This window comes from Rhincodon typus, chromosome 27 (genome assembly GCF_021869965.1).
Source record: "Rhincodon typus isolate 14 chromosome 27, sRhiTyp1.1, whole genome shotgun sequence".
NCBI lineage: Eukaryota > Metazoa > Chordata > Chondrichthyes > Orectolobiformes > Rhincodontidae > Rhincodon > Rhincodon typus.
Window position 1 is genome coordinate 39,947,454 of NC_063358.1, and position 20,529 is coordinate 39,967,982.

Here is a 20,529-nt window from a genome sequence, read left to right on the forward strand (position 1 = left end):
CCCTGCAATTTCTTCTCTAGCCTCTTGCAGGGTTCTTTGATATATCTGGTCAGGACCAGGAGATTTATCCACCTTCATACATTCTAATACTTCCAACACCACTTCTACTGTGAAATGGACTGTCCCCAAGATATCGCCACTGACTTCCACAAGTTCCCAAGTCTTCATGTCTTTCTCCATGGTAAACACAGAGGAGAAACATTCATTGAGGACCTCGCACATTTCCTGCAGTTCACATATGACCACTTTGGTCCTTGAGGGGTCCTATTTTCTAATTTTTTTTTTCTTTATGATACTCAAAGAATTTCTTTGGATTCACCCTAATTTTCTCAGCCAATGTTATCACATGCCCGCTTTTCACCCTCCTGATTTCCTCTTTCAGTAAACTCCGGTATCCCCTATATACCTCCAGGGATTCCCTTGATCCCAGCTGCCTGTACCTGATCCATGCCTCCTTTCTTCTGGTCAAAGCCTCATTATCTCTTGCCATCAAGATTCCCTATTCCTGCCAACCTTGCCCATCACCCTCACAGGAGCATATAGACCTTGAACTCTAGCTATCACACTTTTAAAGGCCTCCCATTTGCCGGAGGTCCCTTTGCCTGCAAACAAACTACTCCAATGAACCCCTGCAAGATCCTGTCTAATTCCATCAAAATTCACCTTGCCCCAGTTTAGAACTTGAACCTGTGGACCAGTTTTGTCCTTCTCCATAACTATGTTAAAATTAATAGAACTATGGTCACTGGTCCCAAAGTGCTCCCCCACTGTCACCTCAGTCACTTGACCTGTCCTACTTCCCAAAGTAGGTTGAGTTTTGCCCTTTCCCGAGTAGGACCTTCTATATACTGCTTGAGGAAACTTTCCTGAACACTTTTAACAAATTCCACCCCATCTAAGCCCTTAACACTATGGCAGTCCTAGTCGATGTTAGGAAAATTGAAATTCCCCACCATGATAACCCTATTTCTCCTGCACGTCTCCACAGTCTCCCTGCATATTTGTTCCTCTAATTCCCATTGACTATTTGGGGGCCGATAGTACAACTCCAATAACATCACCATCCCTTCTTATTTCTTAGCTCCGCCCACAATCCCTCACTGGATGATCCCTCAGTTATTTCATCTCTGACTACTGCTGTGATACTCTCCTTAATCAAAAATGCAACTCCCCCTCCCATCTTTTCTCCACCTCTGTCCCACCTAACGCACCTGTACCCTGGCACATTAAGCTGCCAGTCATGTCTCTCCCTGAGCCATGTTTCTGTAATGGCTATAATATCCCAGTCCCACATACCTATCCACACCCTGAGTTCATCGACCTTACCTATCAGCCCTCTTGCATTGAAATAGATGCAATTAATCCAACAGGCATTCTTCACTCCCTGTTCTGTTCCAGCCTGACCTGTCTGTTCAACTTGCTATTTCTGATGACTGTATCTCCTTCCAGCCTTGCACTTGCCTCCCTGCTGTTGAAGATCCCACATCCTTGCCACTCTAGTTTAAACTATCCCATGTAGCACGATCAAATCTGCCCACCAGGATATTGGTACCCCTCCAGTTCAGGTGCAACCCATTCCTCTTGAACCTTGCCCCAGAAAAGATCCAAATGATCCAGGAATCTGAATCCCTGCCCCCTGCACCAATTCTTTAGCCCTATCTTCATCTGCCATATCCTCCTGCTCTTATGCTCGCTAGCACTCATTCATGCCAGGTCCACGATGATTCACTCTTCAGTGCGGGTGACTGCTTGTAGGCTCTATGTGCCGAAGTGATCCCTCTCCCTCTCATTCGCCCTCTGCTGGATGCTCTTCCTCCTGCTGGTCATGGGAGCTGCTGTCAGATGATCTGTTTTTCAGTGCAGGTGACTGCTTCCAGGCTCTAATGAATGTGCCGAAGTGATGCCTGTCCCTCTCATTCGCTTTCTGCAAATCTCTTCTGGCAGGTGAAGGGTTATGTTCCAAGCTTCAAACTTGCTTCATCTGAAATGAATGGATTTTGGTTTGCAACTACTATCTCAAAATCTGTATCTGCAGTCTTCCCATTGCATTGGGTTCTATGCTTCATTTGTCCTCCTGGGATGAGTATCGTTCCAGCGTATCACCTCAGCCTTACCTCCAAGATTTTGATTTTTGCGTCACCACCTTAAGCTATTTCACATAGGCCTGCAAAGCTCATGACGTTACAGGAAGCAGCAGTGTCTATCCAACATTTCATATTCACTTGATGCTCTCATCTGCAGTCATCATTCTAATAGTCCCAAACTTTAGGCCTGACAGTATCAGTCAGGTGCACAATGTAGGGTGTTTCCTCAGAATCATTAGCTGACATCTTGCCAGCAAGCAACTTTATAGGTTTGTTTCGTTATCATTAAATGCTCATGCAAATTGATTCAATTCTTAGCAGTTAAAATGGTGTTTTCCCCACATTGGACATGCTTACTTGTCTTTCATGTGTTGCTGTCTACAATGTTTACGTCTTATCTCAGTCCATGACTTTTTTTATGACTTGACTGCAAATATTTCTTCCCTTTGTTCAAGTTGTTGTCTTTGGTTGGGTTTGGAATGTTTCTCAGCAAATTGCAAAGCCTCAACTGTTCTCGTAGAAATGCACTGAATTTCTGAATATTGACAACCTCAGAGCTGCTGTGCGTGTCGATGACTTTATCCTTCCTCAGCAGGTGTGCTCTCTTAACAGGATCTCATATGCCTAAAACAATCCTATCTCTTATGAGGTCATCTTTCAGCTGTCCAAACTCTCAGGATTTGGCTAGATATGCTATATCTGGTCACGTACTGGTCAATAGTCTCTCTCTCTCTCTCTGTCTCTCTCTTTCTCTCCTTCCCTGCGTTCTGATGTTGAACATATAAATAACATTAATATTGGGTACAAAATATGTCTTCAAAACTTTCAAATTCTCTCCTGTCTTGGCCATCTGGTTCTCAGTGAGTTGAGTGCAACACAGCTCACAGCAGTCTTTACCCAGCACTAATAACAGGGTTGCTACTGTTATTCGCTCATACCTTTGATGCAATTCTGTAGCTATTTCATGGTTTTGTCTTTGAGACTGGAACAAGTTCCAATTCTGTCTCATATATCCTTTCATTCCCATGTCAGCAAGGGATATAAACTTTAGAGTATTTCTGATTTACCCAGGATGTTAAAGTTGCAGATTTTTTAAATAAAAAATCGTCCTTGCTGTTTTTCCCCCAGTAGCTGGCTCCCTTACAATTCTGAGCATTCACTCAGTCTGAGTTTCATGCCTCTGCCATCATGTTCCAACTAATGGCTTCCACAAACTGAGCTGAGAGCTCTTACAGCAGAGATAGAGGTCATGTGACAATGGTAAGCCAGCTCGGATACAATGTATGACGAATTTCAGCGCACATGTTTTATTCCATCTATAACACATCAGGAAATGTTATTTTCTGTTTGCATCAAGTATACTGACACCTCGAGTTGGGAGGGGAACAATGAAATGTGTTTATTCTTAGAGGTATTTAAATTGAATTGTCTTTTGCAAAACTGTTGTGTTTCTTCAGTACAACAGTTGCTACACGTCAAAAGTACATCACTGACTGTGCAATGTGGGATGCCTTGAGGCTGTGAAAGTTGCTATATAAATGCAAGCTAGGGAGGAATATCTGCATGTCAGTGCTGAGACTCTCAGCAGGCCTAGAACCCTCTAGGCCCAAAGACAGCATCCAAGTCTTCCAGAACAAAGATCCAACCATTGAGTAAGTCTCTTCCACCCCTGCTATAAGAGTCAGGACTGCACTTAGATATAGTGGGAGGCTGAGGAAGAAAACATCTTACTGAGGCTACAGAAATTGTCACAAGTGAAGCATCATTGCAAATGATCTATCACTTTTGTGCATATACTTTCACTTGCACATGGAAAATGTCTGTCAAGTGTAATTGTTGCTGTCAGACCAAGTTAAATCACACTGATATAAGAGATTTACAGCGGCTTCAGACTCCCTAAGAATGAAAGAAGTTGTAATGGTCAAGGAATTGTTCATCCATCACAAATGTCTGATTCGTTGACTAGCGAAAGACATCAGGGATCATTGAACTGTAACATTGCAGCCAAGGTGCTGCACTTTAATGTGGACCACACCAAGCCTTGATGCAATGTACAAGAGTTGTGCTAGGGCCTGTCCTGCACACATCATTCCACAATGACACTTTAATAACTCAGGAAACCCAGCTGCAAAGGAACATCATTTATTGTTGAACACTGAATTAGAGCGACTACTCATAGATTCCATAGCTAGTCCCACCCTGGGACAGACAGTTCTACAGACACAACATTCAGTTTGCTTTTTGTTTTTGTTTAACCTATTTTTTTCCTAATCGACCTGTTTAGAGATGTTATTACACACCTGTAGAACAGGTGGGACTTGAACAAAGTTAGGGACACTACCACTGTTCCACAACAGGGCCCTTGTGTAGCTTTACAAAGGTCTCAGGTGATGAGTTCCAGTGGACAGACCGTTGCCTGTTATCAAGGGACCTCATACTCAACAAGCTCCGCAGTGAGATTAATTAATGATTCCCCATGGGCCTTAAAGGGGTTATTATCACAGACACCCATCTCGTGAGTGCAAATATAGAACCAGTGATGTAACAAGGTGCTGACATTTGGATTTTTTTTTTCATTTCCTCCATGTATTCCCATCTTTTGCTCACACTACATCACTCAATCAAGTTAATCAAAAATGCTTTTTCTTTAACAGATTTGTGCTGATTTTAATTTATCAAATGATGTTTCTCCAATTACCTATTTGTTTTGATCTGAATTTACGCCTCTATAAGTGTTCCCACCCCTGGTGTTCAGTGCATAAACACAAAAATAAGGCTGGAAAAACTCAGTAGGTCTGGCAGCATCTCTGCAGTGAGAAATTGAGTGAATATTTCGAGTCTAGTGTGAGTCTTATTCAGAACTGGATCCTGAAACTTGACTCTGTTTCTCTCTTCGTGGATGTTGTTAAACTAGTTGAGTTTATCCAGCACTTTCTGTATTTATTTCAGATCTCCAGCAGTCATCAGACTTTACTTTTACCTGACATTAGTGTGTCTTGTCTCCAACTCTCAGTTTTATCTATCCTCTCTATTTTAAATTGGCTGTAACAATTTGCAAGTCCAGAGTCCCCTGATGCTCCAGTGAAATGGGAATCCTCCACCTTTGGGGCCAGGGAATTTCTCCGAAAATTGTGAATTTGAGTTGTGCAATTTTCATGGCTTTCTGCTTGAGATTTAACCACTGGGAGATTCCTCAGGAGGAATTTGGACCCTTTAAAGATGTTCTTCTCAATATATTAGTGTTCCCAGTTAGGATAGCAAGTCCATCCCACATTCTCTGAGAAGATGATGTTGAATGTTCTTCCTGAGCTACAGTGTGCGAGAAATCCCACAGCACTGTCAGAACATCAAAATCTTAAGAAAATAACAAAAAGGAATGGATGTTTAGCTCCATCAGCCCCCAGGGCTCCACCATTGAATTTAATCCACCATCTGATCATGGCCCAGCTCTAATTTCTTGTTATTCTCATGTGTGTGATGCATGTTCTGCTCCAATTTCTATGTACATCCCTGACTCCCCTGTAAATTAAGGTCAGTCAAACTCAGTCTTTCTCGGTGTGGAGCTCCAGTATTTTCTACTTAAATAGAAGCAAAGTCCTGAGGATGCTGGAGATCTGATATAAAAACAGAAAGTGCTGCCGAAACCCAACAGATCCAGCAGCATCTGTGGATGAAGGAACAGAGCCAACACATAAGGCTCCCAGAAGTCCTTTCTAATCCTACCTTCCTGCATATGGCCCATAGCCCTGCAGCTTACAGCACTTATGGCGCAGATCCAGGTAAAAGAGTTTAGTGTCTCTGCCTCCAACATTAACTCCGACAGCAAATTCCAGACACTCACCACTCTCTGCATAAAAAAGTTTTTCCTTCCGTTTCCTTCTAATTCTTCCACCACTTTGCTTGAATCTATGACCCCCAGTTTTTGAACTCTCTGCCAAGGAACACAGGTTCCTTTTGTCTACTGTGTCTCTAACCCTCACAATGTCGTATAGCCTCAGCCTTCTCTTTTCCAAGGAAAACAATGCCAACGTCCATGACCTCTCCTTGTAGCTACAATTCTCCAACCCTGGCAACATTCTAGTCAATCTTCTTTGCATTCTCTCCAGAGCAATTATGTCCTTCCTGTCTGTGGTGACCAGAACTGCACACAATATTCCAGTTGTGGCCTTACTAGTGTCATATACAGTTTCATAATTATTTCCCTATTTTTGTATTCTGTACCTCTGCCAATGAAGTACAGCATTCTATATGCCTTCTTTACAGCCTTATCTGACTGTATTGCTGCCTTTAGGGATCTGTGCATTTGCACACCAAGATCTCTCACTTCATCTCCCTGTCTCAGTATATTCTCATTTATTGTGTATTCCCTTTTACTGTTAGACCTCCCAAAATGCATTACCTCACACTTATCAGAGTTGAGCTCCATCTGCCATTTTCTGCCCGCTCCACTAACCCACCTATATTAGTTTGAAGCTTAGGTTATCCTGCGCGCTGTCCACTGCACGGCCAATTTTTGTCTCGTCTGCGAATTTCCCAGTTGTGTCCCCCCATGTTCAAGTACAAATCATGCATGTATAAAAGAAACAGCAGGGGTCCCAACACTGAGCCCTGCGGAACACATTTGATACAGGTCAGAGCAAATGACTGCAGATGCTGGAATCTGTACAGAAAACAAAAGATGCTGGCGATGACAGCGGCTCAGGCAGCATCCATGGACACAGAGCAAGCTAATGTTTCGGATTTAAATGAGTCTTCATCAGAGCTAACGTGAAGTGTGGAGGGGGCAGCAGAGTCATCTAGACTCGAAACATTAGCGTGCTCTGTCCATAGATGCTGCCTGACCTGCTGTCATCGCTAGCATCTTTTGTTTTCATCACTTGAAAGGGCTTTTCATTAGCACAGGCAGCCATTGACCATTACCCTTTGTTTCTTGTTACTAAGCCAACGTTATATCCAATTGACCACATTACCCTGGATCCCACGGGCTTTATTTTTTGGCCAGTCTACCATGTGGGACCTTGTCAAATGCTTTACTAAAATCCATGTAGCCAGCATCTACTGCATTACCCTCATTGATCCTCCTTGTCACTTCCTCAAAGAATTCAATCAAATTTGAAAGGCATGACCCTACCTGAACAAAACCAGGCTGACTATCCCAGCCTTTCTAAGCGACAGTTGATCTAATCTCTCAGGATTGATTCTAACTATTCGATTTGATTTGATTTACTATTGTCCCATATACCTAGAAACAGTGAAAAGTGTTGTTTTGTGTGCTGTACAGGCAAACCATATCGTACATAAATACACCAGGGTGATAGAACAAATGCAGAATATAGTGTTACAGCAACAGAGAAGGTGCAGAGAATGATCAGCCCTAATATATGAGAGGTTCGTTCATAAGTTTGAAACAGAGGGGAAGAAGCTGTTCCTAAATCTGTTGGCACGTGTTTTCAAACCTTTCTACCTTCTGCATGATGGAAGAGGGTGGAAGAGAGTATAACCAGGGTGGGATGGGTCCTTCATTTTGCTGGTTGCTTTCCTGAGATAGCAGGAAATATAGATGGAGTCAATGGGAAAAAGGCTGGTCTTCACGATGGACTGGGCTGTGTTCACGACTTTCCGTAATTTCTTGTAGTCTTGGCTAGAGCATTTGTCAAAACACACTGTGATGCATCCGAACAGGATGCTTTCTCTGGTGCATCAAGAAAAATTAGTAAGAGCCATTATGGACATGTTGAATTTCCTTAGCCTTCTGAGGAAGTAGAAGCATTGGTATACTTTCCTAACCATTCTGTCGACGTGGATGGATCAAGACAAATTGCTGGTGATATTTACTCCTAGGAACTTGAAGCTCTCAACCTCTTCCACCTCAGCACCATTGATACAGACAGGGGTGTGTCCTCCACTCCACTTCCCGAAGTCGATGACCAGCTCCTTTTACTGACATTGAGGGAGAGATTGTTGTCTTTACACCAGGCCACTAGCTGTCTATCTCTTTTGTCTATTCTCTCTCATCATTGTTTGAGATCTGAGCTACAATGATAGTGTCAAAAGCAAACTTATAAATCGAGTTGGGATGGAATTTGGCCGCACATCTGTGAGTGTTTAAGGAGTATAGTAGGGGGCTGAGTAGACAGCCTTGCAGCGTACTGGTGTTTTGTGTTATGCGGAGGAGGTATTGTCACCTCTACTGGGTGAGGAAGTCAATGATCCATTTGCATATGGGCGAGCAGAGTTCTAGGTCTTGGATTTTGGAGATGAGTTTGGTTGGAATTATAGTGCTGAAGGAGAAGCTAAAGTCAATAAATAGGAGTCTGACATAGGTGCCTTTGTTATCCCAGGTTGATTGTAGACCAGGGAAATGGTGTATACTGTGGACCTATTGTGACAGTAGGAAAATTGTAGCAGATCAAGGGAATCTGGGAGGCTGGGGTTGATGTGAGCCACGACTAACCTCTCAAAGCACTTCATAATGATGGATGTCAGAGCCATCAGGCGATAGTCATTAAGGCACACTGCCTGGGTTTTCTTTGGCACTGGGATGATAGTGGTCTTTTTGAAGCAGGTGGAGACTTCAAATTGGAGTAAGACGAGATTAAAGACCTCTGCGAACATTCCTGCCAGCTGGTCTGCACAGGATCTGAGTGCACGGCTGGGGATTCCATCCGGGCCTGTTGTTTTCCATGGGTTCACCCCGAAGAAGACCAATCTGACATCTGGAGTGGTGACCGTGGGTATAGGTGCACACAGAGCTGTCAGGGCAGGTGACATCATTTCCCTGAGCTTCTGTTCCAAATGAGCATTGAATGCATTGAGCCCATTCAGGAGGGATGCATTGGTGCCAGCGATTCTACTCGACTTTGCCTTATAGTCCGTTATATCATATAAGCCTTGCCATAATCAAAATGTTTGTGTGGTTAGTCTGGGACTCTAGCTCAGTCTGATATTGTCTCCTGACATCCCTGATGGCTTTGCCTAGATTGTACCTACATTTTCTGTATGGGTCAGGGTCGCCTGGCTTGAACAGCTCAGACCTGGACTTTAGTAAAGAGTGAATCTCCCCATTCATCCATGGTTTCTAGTTGGGCAACACTCGGAATAACTTATTTGGCACGCAGACCTCTATACACACTTACTGACAAAGTCTGTGATGGTAGTGGCACACTCATTTAGGTTGGCTGCTGAGTTCTTGAATATGGACTAGTACACTGACTCCAAGCAGTCATGAAGGAACTCGTCCATTACATCAGACCAGCATCGTATGACTTTCTGTATTGGATCCTCATGCTTGAGTTTCTGCTTGTAAGCCGGAAGAAGGAGCAAAGCCTTATAGTCTGCTTTACCAAAATGCAGGTCAGCGGGCAAGGAGAGCCATTGGCATCTTTGACGGTTGTGTAGCCGTGGTCCAGGGTACTTGGGCCTCTGGTGGAACCGGATATGTGTTGGTGGTATCTCGGGACATTCTGTCTCAAGGCCCACCACCGAAGTAAGACTAACTGGCGTACAATTGTCTGGCATTTCCTTTGTACCCTTTTTAAACAATGGAACCACATTTGCATTTCTCCACTCTAATCTTGCTGCCTGCTAACATTCCTGTCTTGAATCTACTATCATGTCCCATTGAAGCCCATCACAAGTTTAAGGAACAACGCTTCATTTTCAGTTTAGGCACCATACAGCTTTCAGAATTTAATATTGAGTTCAATGATTCCAGACTATGATCACTGTCCTCTGTTTTGATTATTCTACCTCTTCCTTACCCCATGCACGCGACCTTGTCTATCAGTTTTTTTTTTAACAAAACTGACCTATTTTCCACAAGTCACAATTGCCATTAACACTTATTTTTCATCTACATCCCTTCTCTTCCACCATTAACATTCCTTTTGTCTTTTGCTCTGGGAGCCCTCAGCTTTGTTCAATTTGATCCTTTTGTCAACAGCATAAAAATGATCATTTTCCAGCCCCTTTCGGTTCTGAAGAAAGTGCTATTACATTTGAAGCATTAACTGTGACTTTGACTGCTGGAGAAATGCTGCCAGATCTGCTGAGCTTCTCCAGCTGATCTGCTTTTATTTATGCTCCTGTGTTTTCACTGATTAGGAACAATGAATAGAATACCATAAAAGCTGCAATAATATGTGACTTGGTGGGGCATTTGAAATTGGTGGTTTTCCCATTAACTTGCTGCCCTTGTTTTTGTTTCTGGGAGATGTGAGGTCTCAGTTTGGGAGGTGCTCTGGAGAAATCCTTCACAAGTTACTGCAGTGCATTCTATGAATAGTACTCACTGCAGTCATGGTGCACCAGTGGTGGTGGGAAAGGAGGATTAGTAAAAGCTCAATTTCAAACAGGCTCAAAATAACTGGAATACACAGGCTGCGACAATGTCACAGGTAGTTATTGTCATCAAAACATGTACCACACTGAGAATGTGACACTGCCAGTAGAGTAAAATCATCTGCAGATAAGCTACCTTACAACAGAATGATCAACTGTTCACATATTAGGACTGGAACTGTGGCCTGACACAATGAAACTGAGCAGGCAATGCATTTCTGAGACAAAGCTTCTTCAAGCAAAGATTCAAATATCAGAGTCGATTGAGTGTTCTGTCGTCTAAAACACACAGAGTTCAGAAAATCCTTGAGCTGTGCTTTGAGGAGTATAAGATGCAGTTTGCCAGTTCACCAACTCTAACTGTTCGGCAGGATAAATCAGTGTAACGTTGATAATGACCTGTGGCTAATCTTGATTTGATGGGGATAACATTGGGTCTTCAAGCTTTGCTATACGATTTCAGTGCAGCAGAACAGGCTGGTACTTTAGTGTGGTACTGAGGGATTTTTTTTTTGGAATTGCATTAAATCAAGGTCTTTGGATGAAACATAAAAATAGAAACTAAGAGCAGGAGTGGTCCATTTGGCCATTCGAGCCTGCTTTACTATTTAGTACTATTGTGGCTAATCCTCTATCTCAATGCTGTATACCTGCTTTAACCCTTTACCTCTATATTCTGTCAAAACTAAAAAAAAATCGCTTTCTTAAATACATTCAGTGACTTGGCCTTCTGTGTAGAGAATTCAATGGCTTCACTGTCCTCTGAGTAATGAAATGTTTCTTGTTTCAGCCTTCAATGGTCTATCCCATATTCTAAAGCTGTCACCCCCTCATTCTAGACTCCCCAACCAAGGACGGTGTGCTCCCTACATCTAGTCTGTGAAAATGTTATACTTTTCAGGCAGATCCCCTCTCATTCTTCTGTATTCTAGTGAATATAGGCCCCATCTTTAGTGATTGTGATGGGATCAGCCAGCTGGACCTCATAGAATATGAGTTTCCTGATTGCGGCTGTTAATCTGGTCCAATCAGGGAGCCCTGGCTGACAGATAAAAAGAGCAGTGTCAGAAATTCTGCCACACTGGGTGCTGACTCTGAAGAGGCTGTGCCGAAGTCAAAGACTTTTCAGGTGTAAATAAAGGGTCACTCGGTGACGAGATACTGACCTCTGTGGATTTATTTCAGTGGCAACGAGAGTAAAGCACATTCCTGAAGAATCTCGCTCGCAACAGTTGTCTTTGAGTTGAGGTAAGTATTGCTTGCATCAGAGAGATAGCAAGAACTGCAGATGCTGGAGTTAGAGATAACACAGTGTGGAGCTGGATGAACACAGCAGGCCAGGCAGCATTGGAGGAGCGGGAAAGCTGACGTTTTGGGTCGGGGTCATTCTTCAAAAAGAAATGTTTCTTTCTGGGTCCCGATCTGAAACGTTAGCTTTCCTGTTCATCTGATGCTGCCTGGCCTGCTGTATTCATCCAGCTCCATACTGTGTTATCTCATTTCTTGCATCATGCCATTTTTGGGAAGCTTGACTCGTTTGATCCTACAGCCAAAGACTGGGACCAGTATGTGGAAAAAATGCATTATTTTTTCCTAGGGAAACGATATTGTGGCAGATGAAAAGCAACGAATCATTCTCCTGACAGCTTGTGGAGCCACAGCTTTTTTTAGTGAAAGCCTGAGGCACCAGATACTAAAAGCTTTGAAGAGGTGACAGGTTTAGGTAAGGAATATTATGACCATAGCTCCTCCAATTCTGAGATGCTGTCATTTTTACTCAGCAATTTGACAGCCAGGGGAATCCATGTCAAGATGTTTGATGAGGTTAAGACAATTGGCAGATGCATGTGACATTGGTTTATTCCTTAATGAGGTCCTCAGAGATCACTTGTAACTATGCAAAATTGCCTACTAGGTGGAGCCCAACTGGACTTCAAAAAGGTTCCATAACTGGCTTTATCATTGGAAAATGCAGCAAGTGGACCACATAAGTTGCAGGGTGTTCAACAGCCTTTACCTGTCTGACTGAGCTTGGAGAACACCACTTGAGTGAAGGCAATTGCATAGCCCCTCTCAGGACATATCCTGAACAGAGGGACTCTAGGTCAGCCCACAGCAAAACCCCAAAACAAAGCCAAGGCTCAGCCAGATGGTTAAGATTTTCTTCAGGATCCGGGCTGGCAAGCCATTGTAGTTGCTGCCTGTATGTGGACTCAAGACAGCAAAAGAGTCGCACTGGACCTAAATTGCATAAGATAATTCATAGGCCAGTATCCAGGAGAGTGCATACCCTGGAAATTCCACTTACACCAGGTTGGAACAGTTAAATTGCTTATCCAGTTCTAATGGAGGTCGATACTTATACGGTTGTATCAACAATCGCAGAGCCAGTTTTTAACATAATTCATTCTGGACTCCAGCCCTTATGCTTATGCAAGACCTCGGTTAGACTGAGAACCTATACCAGGAACCTTTACAGATTAATGGTACAACTTCGGTTCCAGTCTCCTACAGCTGCTTCACTTACTGCTGACTGTAGTAAAAGGCTCAAGGCCAAGCTTGATGGGGTGAAATTGGTTGAGAAAGATTCACTTAGATTAGCTCAATATTTTTCAATTAGAAAATGGCTGCCTGAGGGAAGTCCTAATGAAATACCCAGAAGTTTTCCAGGAAGGTCTAGGAGGAGGCAAGGCCACCTTGTGTGTTGACCAGGAAGCAATTCTAAGAGTCTGCAAGGCTCACCCAGTGCCATTTGCTTTACGGGCAAAAGTAGAAACAGAAATCAGGAGGCTGGAAAGTGAAGGAATCATCAAACCAGTGCAGTTTGTGGAATGGGTAGGATCAGTCATACTGATAGTGAAGCCTGACAGGTCGATTTGCCTTTGTGTGGATTTTAAACAAACGGTAAATTGCTTTCCACAGCTGGATAAATACCCAGTCCATCGCACAGAGGATATATATATAAAGATGACAGGGAAGCAGTCCTTCACAAAGCTGGGCATGAGCCTCACTTATTTCCAATTGTGTTTAGGCAAGGATTCCCAGAAGTATGCTACAATTAATACTCGTAAGGGCTTGTACCAATATATGTGACTGCTATTTTGAATATCCTCAGCCTGATCAATTTTTCAGCAGACAATGGGGAGCATTTTGCAAGGTCTATCCCAGGTCGCCATTTATTAGCATGTCATCTAGATAATGGAAGACCAATAAGGAAATATTAGAGAACTTGGACATAGTGCTTAGACAATTGTCCCAGGCAAGTATACGCCTAAGAAGGGAAAAATGTATGTTCCAGGCACCCCAAGTGACCTACTTGGGTTTCAGCATTGAGAAGATCGGGTTACACCTGATTGGATGATAAAGTGAGGGTGATCAAAGGTCACCATGTCTGTCCAGCAGCTTAGGTCGTTTCTTGGGCTGGATATTACAGAAAGTTCACATATAACCTGGCCTCCATCCTGGCACCTTTGTGTCAACTTCTCAGAAAGGATCTGCCTTGGAAATGGTCATGTAGCTAAGCCATAGCTTTCAGGGAAGTGAAGAAACAGCTATTATCCTCTAAGGTGTTAACACACGATAATGCCAAGCGAGATCTGGTATTGGAATGTGATGCATCCTCTTAACAACATTGGAGTAATATTATCTCATAGGTGGCCCAATGGAGAAGAATGTCTGATAGCGTATGCATCCAGAACATTGGCTAATGCAGAGGATAAATGAGCCCAGATAAGAAAGATTTATTTGTGATCATATCTGGAGTCAGGAAGTTTCACCAATACCTTTGTGGATGAAAATTTGTAATAATGACGAACCACAAACCCCTCCTTGGTCTGCTTAAAAAGGACAAGGCAATCCACAGCTTCAGGCTGAATTCAGCGGTGTTCTCTAATATTAAGTGCCTATTATTACAAGTTGGAACACCATCCGGGAGGCCAAGTAGTAAATGTGGATGCATTGAGCTGCCTCCTGCAGGCAGATACACCATGGGTGGTACCGCCACTGGGAGAGCGCGCAATGGTGTTAAATTTTCTGGCACACACTCCCAGTCACAGCTGACATGATCAGACTTTGGACGTAGAAAGGTTGGTTCCAGTGAAAACGGAAACAGCTGGTGGTGATGGGGGAAACTGAAGGGACATCACAACCAGAACTGAAACCTTTTTGGACCCGGAAAGATCAGCTAATAGTAGAGGACGGCATATTGTTATTGGGACCAAGAGTGATTGTCCCGAGCAAAGTTCTCCAGCAGGTACTGGCTGAACTCCACCAGGGTGATCTAGGGGAGTCCAAAATGAAGATGTTGGTGAGAAGTTATGTCTGGTGGTTAGCCCTGGATCAAAGTGCATAGAGTCTATTTGTCAAACATTGGGAACACAATAGAAAAACTGCACGCACTTTTTGCAATACACAGACTCCCGTAAGTGTTGGTCACAGACAGTGGACTAACATTTACCAGCAGCTCCATACCGTCCATTGTCCAATGGTCTGACAGAAAGAGCAGTCCAAATGTTTAGGAAGGCTTTAAGAAACAGCCTAGAGCCCCACTAGATCCCAAGCTGTCCCGGTTCCTATTTGATTATAGGACCAGCCTCATGCAACTACAGGGATAGCTCCAGCAGAGTTGCTAATGGGGAGAAGACTCTGCACCAGGTTAAATATGATCTTCCTGGACTTGGGGAATGGGGTGGGGTGATAGTTAACGCTTGGGTGTGTGAAATGAAATCAGGAACTTCAATGCTGGGCACAGGCTCTACTAAGCGAGACAGTTTGGTACAGAATCATAGGAATGGCCCTGCATGGATAAGAAGTATGGTCAATGCAAGATCAGGTCCAGTGACATATAAAGTTTGGGTAGGAGTGATGGTCCTGAACAAGCATGTGGACCACGTGAAAGCTGTGAACTTGCAAACAGAGTGGGAACTAAATGCGCCCTGCTCCTCAGAACAGTCAGAAAGGCTGCCAAACCTGTAGGCACACACCCTCCCTCAAGCATTGATGAGACTTCTGAATCTGAGTTGGACATGACAGATACAGTCACATCAACACCTTTATCAGCGGAAGAAGAGAGTGAATTTCCACTGAGGTGTTCCTGTCAGAAGAGGAGATCTCCCATGGGTTACACACCACCCATGTTGGCACCACGTCAGAGGAACCTGACCCAGGGCTAAAATGCTCCAGGAGGCACTCCAAGTAAATGGACTGGCCTATGTCCTCGGACTCAGAGGAGGAGGGATGTGGTGATTGTCTGGGTGGGTGGGATGCTTTTGGAAGGAATGCGCAGACTCAATGGGCCGAACGGCCGCTACCTGCACTATAGGGATTCTCCGTTAAAGAACATGTGAAACCTTGTACGAATATGGTTCAGTGTCAAACCACCACATTAACAATCTAAAAAAAATCTATCAAGCCATGTTTAAGTCTGGGATCTGACTTGCCCAGTATTATCATCAGCTGGGATCAAAACACAAAGCATCAATGGATGAAGAGTGCTTTGGAATATCTGGTGGTTATGAAAGGTCCTAGATAAATGTTTTGATTATTTTAACGGACTAGTCATGTCTTGCTCTGTCTGTTTCATCCCAGTACCCCACTCTGTCTCTACATCCCTTTATGTTCTCATTTCATGTCAAAATCCTTTGTAAAAACCATTGATTCTGCATTTAGTCATTAGCCACTTTTTAAAACATGTTTTGCAAACGTTGTTTGAAGAAAATGTTCTTGTATTTGTGGTTAACAGGATCATACACATCGTACATTACCAGCTTCATGATGGAGCACATAAGCTCAGAACTCTCAGCCTCAGATTGCCTGATGGAGAACATCCCTTTTTGTATCTGACACAGGGAACCACTCATGGAACTGGGGTGGGATCCAATGATGAGCTGGAGTTCTTGTCTAACAAGCTGTTTGCCTGTTTTGGAGATCGGTTGAACCTGCCACGACTCCAAATCAGTCACCTTTTGTAAGGAAACAAACATGACAAACTGGACAAGTGCCACTAGAATTCCTTTGCCTCCTGATGCTTGAAAGGCTATTTTGGCATGGAAATCAAGAGTGATCGGACCCCTTGCCCTGTCAGTAATGTCAGAAACCAGTGCTGGAACTGGTATGTGGAAGATGCTGGATAGCTCCTGAGGTCCATCTCTCATTATTTTGAAGGCTTTGTTCTGGTCCATTGACAACAAGAACAACATGTATTTATATGGCACCTTTAAAATAATAAAATGTTCCAAGGCATTTCACAGAAGCGACGTGAAAGTTGGAAAGTCTTGACTGCTGACATTAAGACCATAAGGTGAAGGAACAGAAATGGCCATTGAGCCCATTGTATCTGTTCCACCATCTCATGAGATCATAGCTGATACGATAACCCTCAACTCCACTTTTCTTCCTTTACCCTATTATCCTTGATTCCTTTTACTGATTAAAAATCCGTTTACCTCAGCCTTGATCATACTTAATGACTCAACCTCGACAGTCCCTCTGCTGTAAAGAATTCCACACATTCACTACCATCTAAGGGCAGCATCGTGGCTAGCACTGCTGCCTCACAGCACCACAGACCTGGGTTCGGTTCCAGCCTCGCGAACTGTCTGTGCAGTTTGCATATTCTCCCTGTGTCTGTGTGAGTTTCCTGCAGATGCTCTGATTTCCTCCCACAGTCCAGAGATGTGCAGGTTAGATGGCTTGGCCATGCTAAATTACCCATGGTGTCTAGGGATGAGTAGGTTAGGTGGATTATCCAGAGGAAATGCTGGGTTACAGCAATAGGGTAGGGATGTGGGTCGGTTGGGATGGTCTTCCAAGACTCAGTGTGGACTAGATGGGCTGAATGGCCTGCTTCCACACTGTAGGGATTCTATGACTGATATGAGGGGATAAATTCCCAAATTCCCCCTCACATCTGTCCTATCTGGGCAACCCCTTACTCTGAGATTATGTCCTCTGGTCCTAGAACCACCACAAAAGGAATCTACCTCTCTGCATCAACCCTGCAAACCCCCTAAGAATCTTGTATGTTTCAATAAGGAGTCCTCTCGTTTTTCTAAATACCAATGAGTACAGGTTCAACCTTTCCTCATAAGAAAGTCCCTCCATACCCGGAATTAGCTTAGTGCACCATCTCTTGATTACCTCTAGTGACATTATGTCTTTCCTTTGATAAGGGGAACACAACTGATTGCAGTATTCCAGATGTCAAACAAAATTTGACACCAAACAATGGAATGAGATAAGAAGGCAGGAGGATAAAAGTTTGACAAAAGGGATTGGTTACAAGGAGCATCTTATGTGATGAAAGTAACAGAGATGCAGAAAAATTCATTGGAGGAATTCCAACATTGAGGATGTTGAAAGTTAGTCATCATTACTCTGAAACATTTTCCATGACAATGCATCTCCCAATCAGAACCAAAGAAATCAGTGCGCTCCTCTCATACATATTGCTTTCCCTTGACATTGGTATTTCTTGCAGATTGTCCTGATGAGTACAAGATGAAAAAGTTTTTCTTGGTAATGTTGAGATGTTTGTTGCATCGTTGGAAATTATATACATCCTTTTGTGCTGCTGTTCATGGTAGAAGCCTTCTATTTTTGTCCCTGACCATCCCAGACTGAATCTGTGAGTTCATGTAACATTATCACAGTGGATGATACTAGTATCAGTTACCAGATATTAACTCTTTCAGTTGCAAAAGACCATCCATACCTCTGCCTCACCCCTACCAAGTATTTGTGCCATCAAATTAATCTTTTCGTATTTGCATTTACATACCACTCCATCTCTTCCCAATTTCCTGATGTTTTAGAATCAGTTCAGAGAACCTAGAGCTCATGCTGAATGTGTTTCTTCACTCTTGGAAGGATACTTCCTCTTATTCTATTTAATTCCTGACTCAAACATCTTTCCTGTGGATCTAAGCTTTCCAATTCCTCTCTTGAGTTTCAAGTTCAACATCAGGTTCAACGAGAAGTGGCGGATAGAGTTTAATTCAGATAAATGCGAGGTGTTGCATTTTGGAAAGGCAGAACTTATACATTTAATGGTTGGGTTCTGGGGAGTGTTGCCAAACATAGAGACCTTGGAATGCAGGTTCATAGTTCCTTGAAATGGAGTCTCAGGTAGACAGGGTAGTGAAGAAGGTGTTTGGTACACTTGTCTTTATTGGTCAGTGCATTGAGTGTAGGAGTTGGGACATCATGTTGCGGCTATAGAGGACATTGGTTAGGCCACTTTTGGAATACAGCATTCAACTCTGCTCTCCTTGCTGTCGGAAAGATGTTGTTAAACTTGAAAGGGTTCAGAAAAGATTTACAAGGATGTTGCTGGGTTTGGAGAAGTTAAGCTATATGGAGAGGTTGAGTAGGCTGGGGCTATATTCTCTGGAACGTCGGAGGCTGAGGACTGAGAAGTTTATAAAATCATGAGGGGCATGGATAAGGTGAATAGCTAAGGTCTTTTCCCGAGGTTAGGGGAATCCAAAACTGAAGGGTATAGGTTTATATGTTTAAGGTGAAAGAGATAAGATTTAAAAGGGACCTAAGGGGTAAACTTTTCACACAGAGGGTGGTGCATGTATGGCATGAACTGCTAGAGGAAGTGGCGGAGGCTGGTACAATTACAACATTTAAAAGGCATTTGGATGAGTGCACGAATAGGAAGGGTTTAGAGGGATCTGGGCCAAATGCTGACAAATGGAACGAGATTAATTTAGGATACTGGTTGGCATGGATGAGTTGGACCAAAGGGTCCGTGCTCTACATCTCTACAACTCTGACTCTATCTGGTCAATATGTAACTGTTGGATCTCTCTGATGTATTAAAACAAGATTCCTTCAATTTATAGCTCCTTCTGTTGTACATATTATATAAGATCTCTGCAGAATTTTGTTCTTCTGGACAATCCGATCTTCTCTGTTCTGCTCATGTATCCATACTTTTTAATCTTCTTACCACTTCAGTAAATTCTTAGTGTGATATATTTTGTTATATTTTTTGGCCTATTGCCCTCTTTGAGATTTTTCTTTGTCTTGAACTTTCTTGGTAATCTTTTTGGTTGTAATCTTGGAAATAACTGCTTTGGTAGAATAGAAATTTGAACTTTGTGTTTTTATCCCCCGGAGTAATTGCAAGGGGGTGGATCTGGAGTCAGTAGAGCTGTTTGAAAATCTTCGTGCTTTCTCATAAGTGACTTCATACTTATGACTTGGCATTCAGCTTTGCATTTGGCTATCTTCATTTTGGTGAAGAGATAACACAATGTGGAGCTGGAGGAACACTTGTACTATGTTTCTGCAAATTATCTGAAGTACTGTTTTGTAAATTGTGTCTGTTGTCAGAAATCGCATGATCTTGAATTCCATGAATTGCAAAAATATGTTTCAATACTCTGATCACTGTTTCTCTAGCGGTAATATGCAACTTCTTAGTTTCAATCCATCTTGAAAAATAGTCAATGACAATCAAATTTGACTTATAATTGAAGACAAATCAGTCTATTCACAGCCTTTCTCATGACCTGACTAGAAATGTATTCCATTGCAATAGTTCTCTTTGTCGCTGTTGGTATTTTACGCATATTTGGTAAACATACAATTTTTTCCAATATCCTTTGAAACTTCAGGACACCAGCCCTTCAGCCCTTGCTTTATGCATAGTGATGCCTAAGTGACCTTGATGTCATTTCTCTTATTTTTTCTAAGTGTAGTTGGAAAAATTAATCTCTATCATTGACAAATATCTCATTAACATTAGTGAATTGTTTACCATGTTCAATGTAAGTTGTCATGACTATATCTGTGTACATTTTAATGCATTGCTGGTCAGGCATCTGGATTTATTTGTGTCTACTCTTACTTGCTGTCTACTGTGAAACTTCAAATTGAGTACAAATTTAATTTCTTCAACAAAATTAACATCTCATCATTTAAGACTCAAGTGTACGTCTGCTATTGTTTGCCATTTACCTTGTACATAAGCTGTTTCATAAGCAAATCTCATCAATCCCAACTGAAATCTTTATATTCTTGGTGATATTCTTGCAAGGTCCTTCTTTAAGGAAACTAAGCATTTGTGCTTTGTCTCAATAACTAACAAATGAAT